The sequence below is a fragment of the Prenolepis imparis genome, unplaced genomic scaffold (assembly GCF_030444845.1).
Source record: "Prenolepis imparis isolate NDT839.2.m4 unplaced genomic scaffold, iyPreImpa1.0 SCAF_2, whole genome shotgun sequence".
Lineage (NCBI taxonomy): Eukaryota > Metazoa > Arthropoda > Insecta > Hymenoptera > Formicidae > Prenolepis > Prenolepis imparis.
Window position 1 is genome coordinate 4,424,654 of NW_028141160.1, and position 16,086 is coordinate 4,440,739.

Genomic DNA, 16,086 nt, shown 5'->3' on the forward strand with positions numbered 1-16,086 from the left:
TCGCCGACCTTAAGGAGATACTAAAGGGCAGGAATCTGCCGACGACGGGCACGAAGGTCGAGTTGATGAGGCGATTACTAGACGCAGGAGTTCCGCCCGAGGAGTTACAAGCGACGGAACCGGCATCGACCAGAGCGCATGAGATGCGAGACGACGAGCCCCGGCCAGGGACGAGCGTCGGGAACGTCGTCCCGTCGGCAAGAGAGATCGAGCTGTTAAGGAAGGAGCGAGATCTAGCAGAGCGCGAGATCGAACTCTTGAGAAGGGAGCTCGAGTTAGCGAGGATGACGCCACCGCGGGAAGGAAACGTGCTCGATCGAGCTGGTGTAAGAAAGTGGCAGGACCTCAAGGATCTTATCGGTGAATTCAACGGTAGTGAATTGGATTACGACCGCTGGGAGAGGCAGGCGAAGATGCTGCTCGCTTCCTACGAATTAGACGATCACAAGGCGAAAGCGCTGATATGCAGCTATCCGGCAAGGCGCTCAAGTGGTATCACTCAAGGATCGACTGCGTCGAGCTAGGTTGTGACGACCTTTTCCGAGAACTACGAAGTACGCACAACAAGCAGATCCACTGATTACGGCGCCAATTGGAAGCAAGAATGTGGAACGCAGGCGAGACCTTTGCGGACTATCTCCACGACAAAATGACCCTCGCAAATAAAGTGCCGGTGACAGGCGGCGAGGCGATTAGCTACATCATCGAGGGTATACCGAGCTAGGAGCTACGCACGCAAGCCCAAGTACAGTGCTATCAGTCGACAGAGGAGATGCTGAAAGCATTTGCAAACGTCCCGGCCCCGAAGGGAGCTTTCCGACAACCGGCTACGACGATGGGAAAGAGCAAGCTGCAGAGCAAGGAGCAGAAGCCCAAGGAGACGAGCCCCAGGAAATGCTACAACTGCAACGAGGAAGGTCATATCGCGGCGAAACCTAAACGGGAGCGAGGATCGTGCTACAAATGCGGCAAATTGGGACACCGAGCAGCCCAGTGCGATTTTATCAAGGATTCCACCAAGGAAGGCGTTCACTGTCTGGCGCGCGAGCGGATAGAATGCGACGATTTTCAACGGAAGGTCGAGCTTCAGATAAGTACTAAGGACAGTGCCGTTAGTGTTAGTTTTGACGCGTTGATTGATTCAGGCAGCCCTATTTCCTTCGTAAAAGAGCGATATGTCCCGCGAGAATGTATAACCGTTGAGATAGACCGGGATCGATTTGTCGGTATAAATGGTAGCGATTTAAGAACGATAGGCTGTATAGCGGCTACGATTATTTTTGAACACGAGAAGTACGCGATAATATTGCGAGTCGTCCCTGATGATACAATGCAAAGTTCGATTATATTGGGACGCGATTTCATGAAAAAGGCGAAATTATCGATAGGCAGCGATCGAGAAATAATCGATATTATGAATATTAATCTTGATAGAGATGTCGGTATGTCGGTGGATGATATGCAAGTTAACGACCATCTTCCATTTGAGGTAAAGCAACGAGCGCGCGATTTATTAGAAGCGAATTATATAAATGCCCCGAGGCCATCACGGCCGGCAGTGGAAAATATGTCGCTCACCCTTACGAATAATGAACCGTTCTATTGCAAGCCACGTAAGCTTTCGTATTATGAAAAAGGTAAACTACGAGAAATTTTAGATGAGCTGATCGCGAAAAGAATTATCAAAGAAAGTACGTCCGAATACGCGTCACCTATTGTATTGACGAAGAAAAAGAATGGAGAGTTGAGAATGTGCGTGGACTTTAGGAGACTAAATAAAGTTATTACGCGTGATCATTTCCCGCTTCCGCTGATCGAGAACCAATTAGATCTGTTAGAGGGAAAAAAATAGTTTACTACACTTGACCTTAAAGACGGGTTTTTCCACGTAAAAATGCACGAGGAATCGGTTAAATATACCTCGTTCGTTACGCCGTTTGGACAATATGAGTACGTAAGAATGCCTTTCGGTTTGAAGGGTGCCCCCCTCAAATTCCAACGTTATGTCACCGAGATCTTTAAAGAACAAATCAATACGGGAGATATCTCAGTTTATCTAGATGACTTTCTTATTGCTACGGAAACCATTGAGCATCATTTTCGGGTGTTGCGAAAAATTTTTGAATTACTTGTCGCGAACCGATTAGAACTACGGCTAGACAAATGTCGATTTTTGCAGACAAGACTAGACTATTTAGGTTATACAATTACTGATAAAGGTGTTCGCCCAACGGACCGGGACCTTGAGGCAGTGGAGAATTTCCAGATTCCGCGAAGCGTTCGAGACATGCAAAGTTTCCTAGGCCTATGCTCCTACTTCCGAAAATTCGTAGAGAACTTTTCTATTGTGGCTAAGCCGTTGTACGACGTCACTAGAAAAAATGCCGATTTTCAATTCGGAGAAGTGGAGAACCGGGCTTTCGAGTCGCTAAAAAATCGTTTAATGAATGCGCCTATCTTGAGTATATATTCTCCACAAAGCGAAACCGAACTACATTGCGACGCAAGCGCGGTTGGTTTCGGCGCGATCTTGATGCAAAAGAAATTGGACCGGAAGTTACACCCAATCTTTTATTTTTCAAAGAGAACAACGGACGTCGAATCGAAATATCATAGTTATGAGTTGGAGACGCTGGCGATAATCTATGCGCTCCGACGATTCCGCACGTACTTACTCGGAATTAAATTTAAAATAATTACCGATTGCCAAGCCCTGAGTTTGACGCTGAATAAAAAAGAGACGAATCCGCGTATAGCGCGATGGGTACTGGAGATGCAGAATTTCGATTATGTCTTGGAGCATAGAGCCGGCTCGCGTATGTTGCACGTTGACGCACTGAGTCGTCAGATATTAGTTGTCGAGGATAATTCGTTTGATAAAAACCTCTTTTTATGCCAAAGCGACGATCCGTTAATTTCAAAGATTCGGACAGAATTAGAACACTCGGAAGGCAAGTTTTTTGAAATGAGGAATGGGCTGGTATACCGAAAGCAAAAGGGAAAAATATTGTTCTATGTACCGGCAATGCTAGAATCTAATGTCATTCATAAGTATCATAACGAAATGAGCCACGTCGGTTCTGAGAAAACGACCCGGAATATACTAAATAATTATTGGTTCCCGGAGATAAGATCGAAAGTCGATAAACATATCAAGAGCTGTTTGAAGTGCATTGCGTTCACGCCTAATTCGGGAAGGCCTGAGGGAACACTGCATAGTATACCGAAGGGTACCGTGCCGTTCGCCACACTACACATCGATCATTTATCGCCCGCGTCGCGATCGAAGTCATCCAAAGCACAGTATATCCTTTTAGTCGTTGACGCGTTTACTAAGTATGTAAAACTGTACGCTACCAAGAACACAAGCACTTCCGAGGTCATAAAGAATCTCCGATCTTACTTCAGGCATTACAGTCGACCCTTACGTATCGTGTCAGATCGAGGCAGCTGTTTTACGTCCCGCGAATTTAAAGAATTCATAAATGAGCACAATATTCAGCACATTGAGGTCGCCACTGCCTCACCTCAAACGAACGGTCAAGTCGAAAGATACAACCGCACAATATTGCCTATGATAGCGAAACTAGCAGATGAGCGAAACATTCAGTTTAACGTCCTTGAAGACGTAGAATTTGCCTGTAACAACACCATTTCGAAGGCCACGAATGAAAGCCCGAGCATATTACTTTTCGGGGTACGCCAACGAGGAAATATGGTGGACGGATTGTTAGACGCGTTAGAAGCAGGCGAACATATCGACGTAGCCCGTGATTTAATAGAGACGCGCAAACAAGCGAGCGAGCGAATTCAAAGAAAATCAAGAGACGAACAAACGCGTTTATAACCGGAAGCATAAAGATCCGAAGAAGTATGTGGTAGGAGATAAAGTAATGGTTCGAAATTTTGATTGTACGCCCGGGGCATCACAAAAATTAATCCCGCGCTACAAAGGACCTTATCAAGTAAGCCGTGTTTTAAGAAACGATCGTTATGTATTAACCGACGTCGAAGACCACCAGTTAACAAATACTCCCTACTGCGGTACATGGGAGGCGGCGAACATGCGATTATGGAAACCGTGTTAATTAAGTATAGGATAACACTGTATAGATTTAAGATAACATAAAAGAATTTTCTTTATAATCTTTAATTAAGTTCTGTATCAGATACTAAGCGATTACTTACGTTAAAATAAGCATCGTTATTTCTTTTACTTTACGTACAATTAGTTTGTCATTTGTGTTTTATTTTGATAACAATTCTAGTTTTAATCGAGACGATTAAGGGTCAGGCTGGCCGAATTGTAGCGGAATGACGAAAGCTATGTACATCGCGGTAATATACAAAGGTCTAAGGACGCTGCGAGTTATTTAGGCGACCGCTCAACGCCGCGGTCTTCCCTTATGATGCGTAAGCGAAGAAAGCCGTCACTATCGGTTTATCTTTGGCGTAGCGCTGTAAACAGGCGGCCGATCCTTATTCGATTTCAAGAGCGACTAGCGTTAGACGACGGGTCTTTTGATTTGCGATAAACAACCACCTAGATAGCGAGCCCGAGAACGTCTCGAGCACACTCCTCAGTTAAGATTGGTCGACGACGGATCAGCGCGAAAAATCGGGATTGCACTCAAATGGCATTCCCCTTGAGGAGGAGGTTCTAGTAGAAATTGCAGAGAGAGAGAGGAGATCCGCTAATCTCATATTCTTTAATTTGGACGAGGCCGAGGCCTCAGCGGACTCTAATATCACGGATCTGAACCTTGTCAAGGACATTCTAAAAACAATAAGGCCCAATGACGTACCAAGCGTCAAAATTGCGAGACTGGGAGCGAAGCGGCTGGGATATCCTAGACCTCTCCGAGCAACGTTCCCTTCGAAGCAGGATGCCTTGTTCTTCTTGCGTGGGAGAAGGAAGTATGGGGGACCGGCAAAAATCTACCTCGATAGGACTCCGAAGCAAAGAGATCACATGAACAACTTGTAGGCACAATTGAGGGAGGCGCAGGATGCAGGAGAGAATAAGACTATCCGTTATATAAATGGAGCGCCAAAAATTGTGAATGTGCATCACAGTAAAACAAAAAACCAATAACTTTCCCTCAAGTATATTTTCAAAATGTGCGGGGTCTTAGAACCAAACTGTGGGATTTTCGTTGTGCTTTGTTGTCGGCGTCCGTGAACTACGATATTATTATTTTCGTAGAAACATGGTTAAATGAGAGTATTGTTGATGCCGAGCTTGGCATGGATAAATTTAAAATTTTCCGAGTTGATAGAGATGTCAAGGTCTATGGTCTTTCGCGGGATGGCAGTGTTCTAATTGCGATACGAGACTGTTTTATATGTAAAAAATTAATACTCGCAACATCTAGTGTCGAACATCTATATGTTGACGTTCGTGTGGGTCACAAACATATTGTTGTGGGAGCGGTTTATATACCACCGGTCTTGGATGTATCTGTTTACGAATCGCAATGTTGTGTTATGGAAGACTTAATGTCAAATTATTCGGATAATGATTTTTTGCCGGTGATTTCAACCTCCCACGTCTCTCTTTCGTTAACGGCAGCGAGGGTGCCCTATACTGTAACACTGCACGGTCATGCAGTCTGGTCAGTCATGCTAATGTTTTTTTGGGTTATCTAAACGAGCTTAATCTCTATCAGCACAATTCTGTTAACAATGTACATGGATATACGTTAGATCTTGTTCTTTCAAATCTTTCCGGGATTACTGTAGAACGAGCCCCTGAAAACTTAATTGAATGCGACAGCTATCATCCTGCCCTGTATTTCGCGTTGCCGATGCCCACTAAGCCATCGGGGAACAAATCCTGGGCTGTTAAAAGAAACTTTAAACGTGCGAACTATGCGGCTATTAATGAATACTTAAGCGGAATCCTTTGGAATGAAGAGTTGAGGGATTTATCAGTCGACTGTGCTGTAGATTTCTTATATATGCATTTGGATCATGTGATCTCATTTTTTGTGCCTGCGTGCATTGTGTTTAAGTCATCCTTTCCCACCTGGTTTTCTGGGGAGCTAATTGCAAGTATTAAAAATAAGAAGAGAGCTCACTACAATTATAAGAGAACGGGATCAATTTCCGATTACCTCGAGTTCGCAAGCATTAGATCCAGTTGTAAGACTCTCTCCAGGAAGGCATGGGAGGGTTACTTACGGAGTACTGAATTCGCTATATCCAGTAATACTAAAATTTTTTGGAGCTTTGTTAACAACATTCGAAATAAAAGTTCCTCCCCGTCGTGCATACAGAATAACAATGTACTTATTGAAGATGATTTAGCCATCGCTAATTCTTTTGCCGACTATTTCGAGATGGTTTACACCGGAAGCAATTCTGCGTGTGTCGATGTTAGTGATGAGCTTGACTTGAATTTAACGAACGTTGATATAAGCATTGGAGAGGTTTTAGACTTTGTAAACAAGCTAAATACTAACGCTAGTCCCGGTCAATGACGGCATTCCCCTACTATTTATTAAGGCATGCAATTTCATCATGGCCAGAGTACTCTGGCTGATTTTTAATAAGTCTTTGGCTTGTGGTACATTTCCCGAGCGGTGGAAAATCTGCATTGTATCGCCGATTTTTAAAGGGGGAGATTTTACCATGACTTCGAACTACAGACCTATTAGTAAACAATGTATAATACCTAAAATTTTTGAAAACATTATTACAATGAAATTGTCACAACTACTAAAAAACATAATCATTAAGGAACAGCATGGGTTCATGAATTCTCGCTCTACAACCACCAACCTGGTTTTATATCATGATTATATTGTTTCGGTGCTTGAGGAAGGTTTCCAGATTGATGCGGTCTATGCAGATTTTAGAAAAGCGTTTGATAGCGTAGATCACATGATCCTGATCGGTAAGTTGCGTGCCCTCGGTATAAATGGTAGGCTCTTGGAGTGGCTAGCGAGCTTTGTTTCTAATAGATCCCAAACTATAAAAATTAATAGCGCCTATTCTAGAAGTATTGCGGTTTTATCGGGGGTTCCTCAAGGATCACATTTGGGCCCATTACTTTTTAATGTCTTTATTAATGACATTAAAGAGGTTTTTGCTCACTCCAGGTTTCTGCTTTATGTCGATGACCTTAAGATCTTTCGGAGGGTATCAAATGTGGCCAACGCTTCCCAATTGCAGCGGGATCTGCATGGTTTGGAGGCTTGGAGTAAAACGAATCGGCTTGACTTCAATATTGCCAAATGCCATGTTGTGCATTTTAGTCGCAGGAGGGATAAATTTACGTGTGATTATGTGTTGAATAAAACCTCTCTCTCAGCCGTTGATTCCATTCGTGATCTCGGCGTTATTTTTAGCAGCGATCTATCCTTCGATCAACACATCTCTCATCTCGGGATCTGCATTTAAAATGCTGGGCTTCGTCAATCGTTCGTGTAAACTTTTCAACAACATTAATACGCTTAAGCTATTGTACTGCTCCCTTGTAAGGCCACATTTGGAGTATGCTTCGATTGTCTGGGCTCCGTATCAGGCGAATCAGTGTGCCGTGCTTGAGAGGACTCAGCATCGTTTTCTTCGTGGGGTTAGTTTTAAGTTAAACAGGCCAATGAGCATCTGTGATCATAATTATGATGGCGTAATGAGAGAGTTAAACTTTCTAACCCTGAAGGATCGGAGAGCCATGTTGGACCTGGTTTTTTTGTCTAAAATAGTGAATGGCTCTATTGATTGCCCGGACTTACTGGAGTGCATCGGGCTGCATGTGCCGGGCAGATCGCTTAGATTTAACCAATTATTTGCACTTGAGTCTCACCGTACGTCCTATGGGAAGCATAAGCCGCTAAACCGCTTATGCTCATTGGCTAATGACTTTGCGGCTCACATTGACTTTTTTGTTATGAGTCCGGGCTCAATAAAGAGTGCTCTGCATCGTACTGTATTTGCTGGATAGTCTGTTAGCGAGAATTCACTTTCTGCTCCGTGTTTTACACCTTTCTGATATACCAATGATAACTGTATTTTTTCTGTACTAGAGGGATCCTTTTCCCGTTTATATGATTAAATAAATAAATAAATAAATAAATATATAAATGTGAATATAAAATGGGTATAAAATGGATATAAAATTATAATATAAAATGGATATAAAATTTTTAAAAATATAAATAAATATAAAGATAAGAATATAAAGATAAGAATATAAAGATAAGAATATAAATGAATATTATAATATATAAAAATTGTCGGTGGTGGAGGTGGCTATGGTGGAGCCGACGATTGTGGAGCGGCGGCGGTGGATGGATGCGAGGCGGTGAGACGGCCGGGCGGCTGTGCCGACGATGGTGGGGGTGGCAAGGCGACGGCCGTGGGACTGCTGCGAGGCGGGACTCCTGCATAACATAAAACATAAAATATTTTTTATTAGTATTTTCTTAATTATACATGACAAATATATATATTTTTCATTTTTTTTTATTATAAAAGAGATACTTACATATAATCTCGATCTCCTCAAAAAATTCTCGAAGTCGGAAAATATCCGTCCACCACACCTCATTTACATACGCCCATTCGCGGTCCTCCTCCCTATCTCCCCACAATTCATCCAAGTTTTGGCGATTCCGTCGCCGCAACATTCGAACTTTTTTCATTTTCGACACATTTATAAAGCCATGGATTTCGATGAATCCATTTATCGACTCGTCGTCGCCTGGGAATTCCTCTCTCATGTTCTAAAATTAACAAATTTATTAGATTCATTAGATAAAAATTGAATAATATAATCAAATAATAAAAAAACTTACCGACAACGCACACGTTAAAAACAGAGCCCTTATGATGCTGACAATAAATGAGACCTTCCATGATTTTGGTTTCCTGTAATCTAATACTCTTTGCAGCCCTAAGAAGGGCATATTTCCAATTAATTCTGTTATTAGGGTCTCTAAAAAGTTGGAGCCCAATATGCCTCCTAATTCAAACGGCATTTTTCACTTTATTCACAACACTTTATTCACTGGCACTTCGCTCGGCGACTGTTCGAGACTTTTTGATGTGGAGACAGACTCTCTCCATAAGCTTCAGCTCCATCTCCAACTTTCCACAAAGGAATACCATAGTGATAAATATCTGTTTATAAATTCGAGCTGCCTGCGCTCACTGTCGTACTGTTTTGTTTATACCCTCGAAAAGGACCACGAGAGCGCTTAGAAGAGAGAAAGCGTGAAGCATTTACTAGAGATAGCGCGCGCGAGAGAGAGAGATGTAGCGGCGAAGAGCGCGAGGGATAACGCGCGAGAGAAGAAAGAGATGGCTCGGCGAGGTACATGAAAGAGAAAGATAGCGCGACGCTAGGGACCGCGAGAGAACAAACGCTTTAGGAGAGCGTGAGGCGTACGCAAAGCAGAGAGAATTTAATTCTACTAATATTTTAATAATAATTTTTTAATAATTTAAATAATGTCGCGATTAGGGAGAAGGACGTCTTATTCTAGAATAAATATATATATTTCTTTTAATATTAATAATTTTTAATCATATATGCGTGTAATACATGTGTGTCTGAATATAAGAAAAAAAATTGAATATATAAAAATAATATATCAAATAATTGATATTAAATATAATATAAAAGGAATAATATAAGAATATAAAAATTTAAAGAGTATAGAATTTTAAATATAAGAATATAAAATTTAAAAAAGAGTATAGAATTTAAAATATAATTATTAATATGATATAAAATATATAAAAAGGTAATAGATAATAAAATGAATTAATATTATAAATGATAAAAATTAATAATAAGAAATAGACTCCCCGGCAGTGGATGTGATAACGGCGGTGGGGTGACCGAGCGGTGGGGCGGCAAGCGGAGGTGCGGCGGTAGCTGCGTGGCGGTGAGACGGTCGGGCGGCAGGCGATGGTGGGGGCTGCGCCGTGGATGCTCCTTCTATGACAGACAAAAATTTTTTTATATTTTTAATTAATAATTATATATTTTTATTTATAATATATTTTTAATTTATTTAAAATGAGTACTTACAATATAATCTCGGTCCCCTCACATCCAACTCATCGTTTTCTAGGTCCGCATCCGGAATATTATGTTCTGACAACACATCTGATTTGGATGGCAATAGCAATGGTGGCCATGGTGGCAATGTCATATTCATTGGGTTCCTACAAACTTTCATTTGTCCACTTAAAAAATGCAATACCTTTTGATATCGACGCTGAAAACACGCGATTCGGTTGTGTTTAGATGATATGACGCAGTTACATACGGTAGTTCTCATTAATTTCCTTTCATGAAATTGCAGAAAATGGGTCACATCTCTTGCTTGAGGTTTTTGCACATCAAGTTCGCGATTTCTTAAATAATGCACCATCGAAGTCACTGGAATGTTCTTCAATCTTTCCTGAGACGCCATCTTCACTTTCAGAGTTCTCACTTTAAGTGTTTTAATTTTTAAACAGTTTATTGTCTGCAAATAGGGCACAGACTGCACGATACTATTTGAGACACTGATAATCGACATTCGCAGCATCTATCTCCCAAAAGTAAAATGTATCTTTCAGTATCGTGTTTCCGCACAGCACTAGCACGTGAAAATAAATCATTGACTCGCAAAAAACATGCTGTGCAAAATTTGTCGTTATTAAATTCATAATAAAAAGAAATGCAACACATTTTTTGTAGTTCGTCAATATCGTGGATATCAGCTCGTTTTAGAATCCGCACTTGTTTTTGTTCAGTAAGGTCCGCACTACACTCACTATCATAATCGGAGTCTTCTAAAATTCTTATATTATCATCATCATCATCATCGGATGATTCTTCTTCTATGTTCATAACTTCTTCATTGTCCACTTCTTCGACATCTATATAGATGTCTTCATCTTCCTCAATGGCCTCATTATTCTCAAAGGCCTCTTCTCCATTTTCGATGACAATTACATCTTCTATGTTCATTATTTTTTCTTCCCACTTGCAATTCACACAGGACACTTAGCTCTTTACTATATGAATGCTGAAGACTTTTTGATGCGGAAACGGATCCACTCTCCATAAGTTTCAGCCCCATCCCTCTAAAAAATTATCGCAATTCTTCCTAGAAAAAAATTCGAGCGGCCGGACATTGGCGCTGATACGTTTTTGCGGCGCTATCTGTTTATAAAAATTCAGGCGGCCGGACATCGGCGCTCCCTAAACAATGAGAAAGAATTCCGCTTAGGGGGAGGGGAAAGGTACCGCAAAGGCTGCCGAATATCGGCGCGTAATGCAACATGGTCTTTTACCGCGAAAAAAAACACGTGTCCCGACGTGTTCATTGCGATAAGCGCGACCTCCCAAGATCCCCTCAGATGGAGGAGGAGAGGTACCGCGTGGGTGACCGAATGTCGGCAAAATTATCGCAAAAGAATTCTTCCTAAACAATGTGGAAGAAATGTCGCAGCCTTACGGGCAGGGGGGGGAGGGCGGAAGTACCGCCAAAGCGCGTCGCCTTATGGGGGAGGGGAGGGGAAGTACCGCGAGGGCGGCCGAATATCGGCGCTCATTTTGCGGTGTTTTGTTTATATTAACATGTTAGATAATTCAAAGTAATACAGTACGCTGTTTTGTTTATGAAAAACAATACGCGATAAGCGTCTCCCGCACAGCGATAAGCGCCCCCGCCCCGCGTGACGTCATCCCCCTCGCCTACAAGATCTCTCCCGCCCCGCGTGACGTCATACCCCCTCGCCGCGGAGAACCCCCCCGCCCCGCGCCCCCCTCGGAGGACCTGGGTTAGAACTCTCCTTGTATTCCTACTAGTATACATTTCTTTTATAACATTTTATTAAAATTAAAACAGGTTTCAAAGTGCCCATAGACTTTGAATAAAAAAAAACTTTATGATTGCAACGTGCTTTTTGCAGACATAACCCAACTTCTTTGGTTGGATATAGAGGCAACATAGAACAAATAACAAAAATATATATGAAAATATATAATCTCTATTTTATGCTCAAATACATATTTAATAATATTTATAATTTAAGAAAGAAAGATTAAACGTTAATATCGAAGAACGTAAATGCTATCTCCTTGAAATTCAACTCAGAGCACGCAGTTCACACACGTACATATATATGAGGCTTGCCCATGTGCGGCGTTCGTAAAATAGCACGCTTGCTAGAGACTCTACAGACATCTATGAATAGACAACATAAAGAGCTCTTCTGAAAGATATCTTACAAAAAGATAACTTACTGATATCACTTTTAAGAGAAATTAATAAGGTCTTCAAAAGTTCTCTTAAAGAGCTCTTCTGAAAGATATCTTACAAAAAAGATAACTTACTAATATCATTTTTGAGAAAAATTAATGAAGTCTTCAAAAAGTTCTCTTAAAGAGCTCTTCCTCTCAATAATGCTCACTGGGTAACTTTGTTTTATCATCTACTTATTTCATATTCAATGAAAAATTTTACAAACAAACTTATGGTACTCCCATGGGTTCTCCGTTATCGCCAATAATTTCAGACCTAGTTATGCAAGATCTAGAAAATTCCATTATAAACACATTAGATACAGCAATATCATTCTACTATCGCTATGTAGATGATATCATATTAGCAGCACCAGCGAATACAATAACAGACATCGTTGAAAGATATAACAATTGTAAAATTCACTGTTGAATGGGAGGCCGATCGTTGCATGAGTTTCTTGGATTTAAATATCATAGTTAATAACAACAAAATATATATAGATTGGTTCCAGAAAAAAACCTTTTCAGGAAGATCACTATCTTTTTATTCCAATCACCCTATTTGTCATAAAATAGGTACGATTTATAATTTAGTTGACAGAGCATTACTATTATCACATCATACTTTCCATAAAAAGAATTTAGAGAAAATTATAAATATATTGCTCTGCAACGGTTTTCCTCTCCATCTCATTTTTTGATGAAATCAATCGCAGGATAAAATACCTCATTAAGAACAAATTCAACAACAACAATGAAATAACTTCATCACAATTGATTAAAAAAAAATGCTGAAAATAAGTTCTTAGTTATACCATACATCAACTCGATTTCCGAATCGATTACCCATTCAATAAGAAAATCGAAACATAAAGTGGGATACAGAATACTTAATAAACTTAATAAATTTATTAAAGTATATAAAAATAACGGCAATCCATCTTATAATGTAGTTTATCAAATAAACTAGAACACTACAAAGCGCGCGCTTCGCGCGCGCCATTTATTTCCTTCGGCAATGCAATATAGGCTGCAGTCGAGAATGTGCTATGAATGCTTCAAAACATCACTCTATCTTTATTCTTCTGGAATGTAGAACAAAGATAGAATGATGATTTGAATCATTCGTAGCGCATTCTCGACCGCAATCTATATTACTGTTTAAACATTTGATGATTTGTATGATTAAGATACCCTGTATATACATATAGAAAAAAACATACAAGTCAAATGTGAAATTTATTTCGATACGCATGCACATTCACGTAAGATATTCTTTCTGTTTTTTAATAATTTTCATTTGTTTTGTGTTAAATCAAATATCATTTGGAATTTGGATAATACGCTGTGATAATTCATATTGCAGGTAAATTTATCATTTTTATATCTATTATTTAAGCCTGATTGCACCAACGTCATTTTGGTTTTAAACAAGACTTAAATATACCTATCTATTTTTATCTTTCTTTTTAAATAAATAAAGACAAACATCATATATTTAAGTCTCGTTTAAAACCAAAATGACGTTGGTGCTATCGCTAGCGGGCCTTATTCGTTTCGTCATTCTTTCATTTCTTTAAAACTCACGCTCTTTTTTTTTTTAAATCTAGCTTTATTAGTTCATAACTTTTGACACTTTTCTTTTCTTTTCTATCATTTATCATTCTTTCTATTAATCTATTATATTCTATCTACTCTTTTTAGCTTTTCTTTTTTTTAATTTTTCCATTGTGTTCTTCAATAAAATAAAGATTAAAATTAATATATTATATTAAAAATATAATCAATCTCTTTAACAGCTTAACTATTTGATTTTAATACGCGTTTTTCAATTTTTTGAATTGTTTATTATTTCTAATGCATCTTTAATTAAACAAAACGAAAATTTGATGTTATTTATTGTATTTCCTTTTTTAAAGTAAAATCACAATTTTTATATACAAATATATATATATATATATATAAATAAAATATTTAAATTAATAATTGTACCTATAATTATACAACGGTATAATAAAAAAATATGTTTACAAAACAATATATATTATATAATTACAATGTCATATAGTTTTAAAAATAATATAAAATATAAATAATAATATTAAATTATAATATTAACAATAATATAACAAATATAATAAATATAACAATGATAAATTTAAAAATTAATTATAATTTTCTATATGCAGAATACATATTTCCAAAGAAATGGCTGAAAAAAATATTGAGATTGATGAAGTTAATAAAGATTTCAATGAAGATATTGCTGATAATGAAAATATTGCTGATAATGAAGATATTGCTGATAATGAAGATGAAAATGCTGATAATGAAGATGAAGATCCGATAACCTTATTTTCTACCAATGAAGCAATAGATACAGTTAAAGTTTTTGACTCAACTGTGTAAGTGTAATATAAATTTATTTTTAATCATTCTTAATTATATATAAAGATTTTTATTCTTATTTTCAAAAATTAAAGTATATTTTTCAATTATTTCAAAGTATTTTATGTTTTCGAATTTTTTAAAAATTTAATTTTACAAAATTATGATTAATTTAAAAATATTAATATATACATATAGTGAAATTATTAGTTATGTCGATGGAATCGAGTCGTCGCGATACGTCGGAGATAATAACCAATATAAAATTTTTAAATTCTTTATTAATAACGGAAACGGACGACGAATACAAATAATTGCCTGGAACGATGACATAGATAACATAGAATCTATAATACTAACTAATTATGTAAGTGTCCTTATTGATAAAAACTTTATTAATTAAAATTACTACAAAATATGCTATATTATAAAATAAAGTAAAATTTATAATATATTTGTTTAATATATTTTAATATAATATATTAATTTTTAATATATGTATATATTTTAAAATTATTAAATTTAAAAATTTGTGAATTTAATAGATAATTCATCTAGACGGTGTGCAAGCACGCACCCCAAAAGTTGCAAAATTTAATAATGGCAGTGTGCCTTTTGAACTACATATCAAGAGCAACACAATAATTTCAAACTTAGGAAAATATGAACCTACACATATCTCAAATACGAAACCGGATTATGTTGAATTAAAAGATGTATTAAATACTTCGAAACGTATAAGTGAGTATAATATAAATAATTTCATATGTAATATAATTATAATTGTGTATATTATTTGTTTTATAATTTTATAATTTAACATCTAATTAATTGTTATAATAATTATAATAATAATAAATAATAATAAAATAACAATAATAATAAAATAATATATAACAATAATAAAAATAATAATAAAATAAATAACAATATAATCATTAAATAATAATAATATAATTAATTATAATATATAATTACGTAGCAATAATTATATAATTAAGTTTTTATATATTAATTATAATTACATTATTATTATAATTATTTCATTTTTATTTTATATTTTTTATATTTTAATTTAATTTTAATTTAATTTATATTTTTTTAATTTATTTTATTTTGTTATATTAATTATTATATATTTCTAATATATTTCTAATATAATTTTAATTTTTTAAATATTTATTTTACAGTATTAAAAACATATATTAAATCTAGTTTTTATGAAATGTTTAATAATAAATTAAATAAAACTATTGGATATGGTTCGCTTACTGATGGGACATATAAAGTGGAAGTCCATATAATCAATTTTACAAATAATGAATTTTCTGACACAAAAATTAAAAAAGGCGATAAAATTGAAGTTATTGGAACTATGTATTCTGCAGGTAATGGCTCATATATTCATATATATAATATATTTAGTTATATATATATTTATTTGT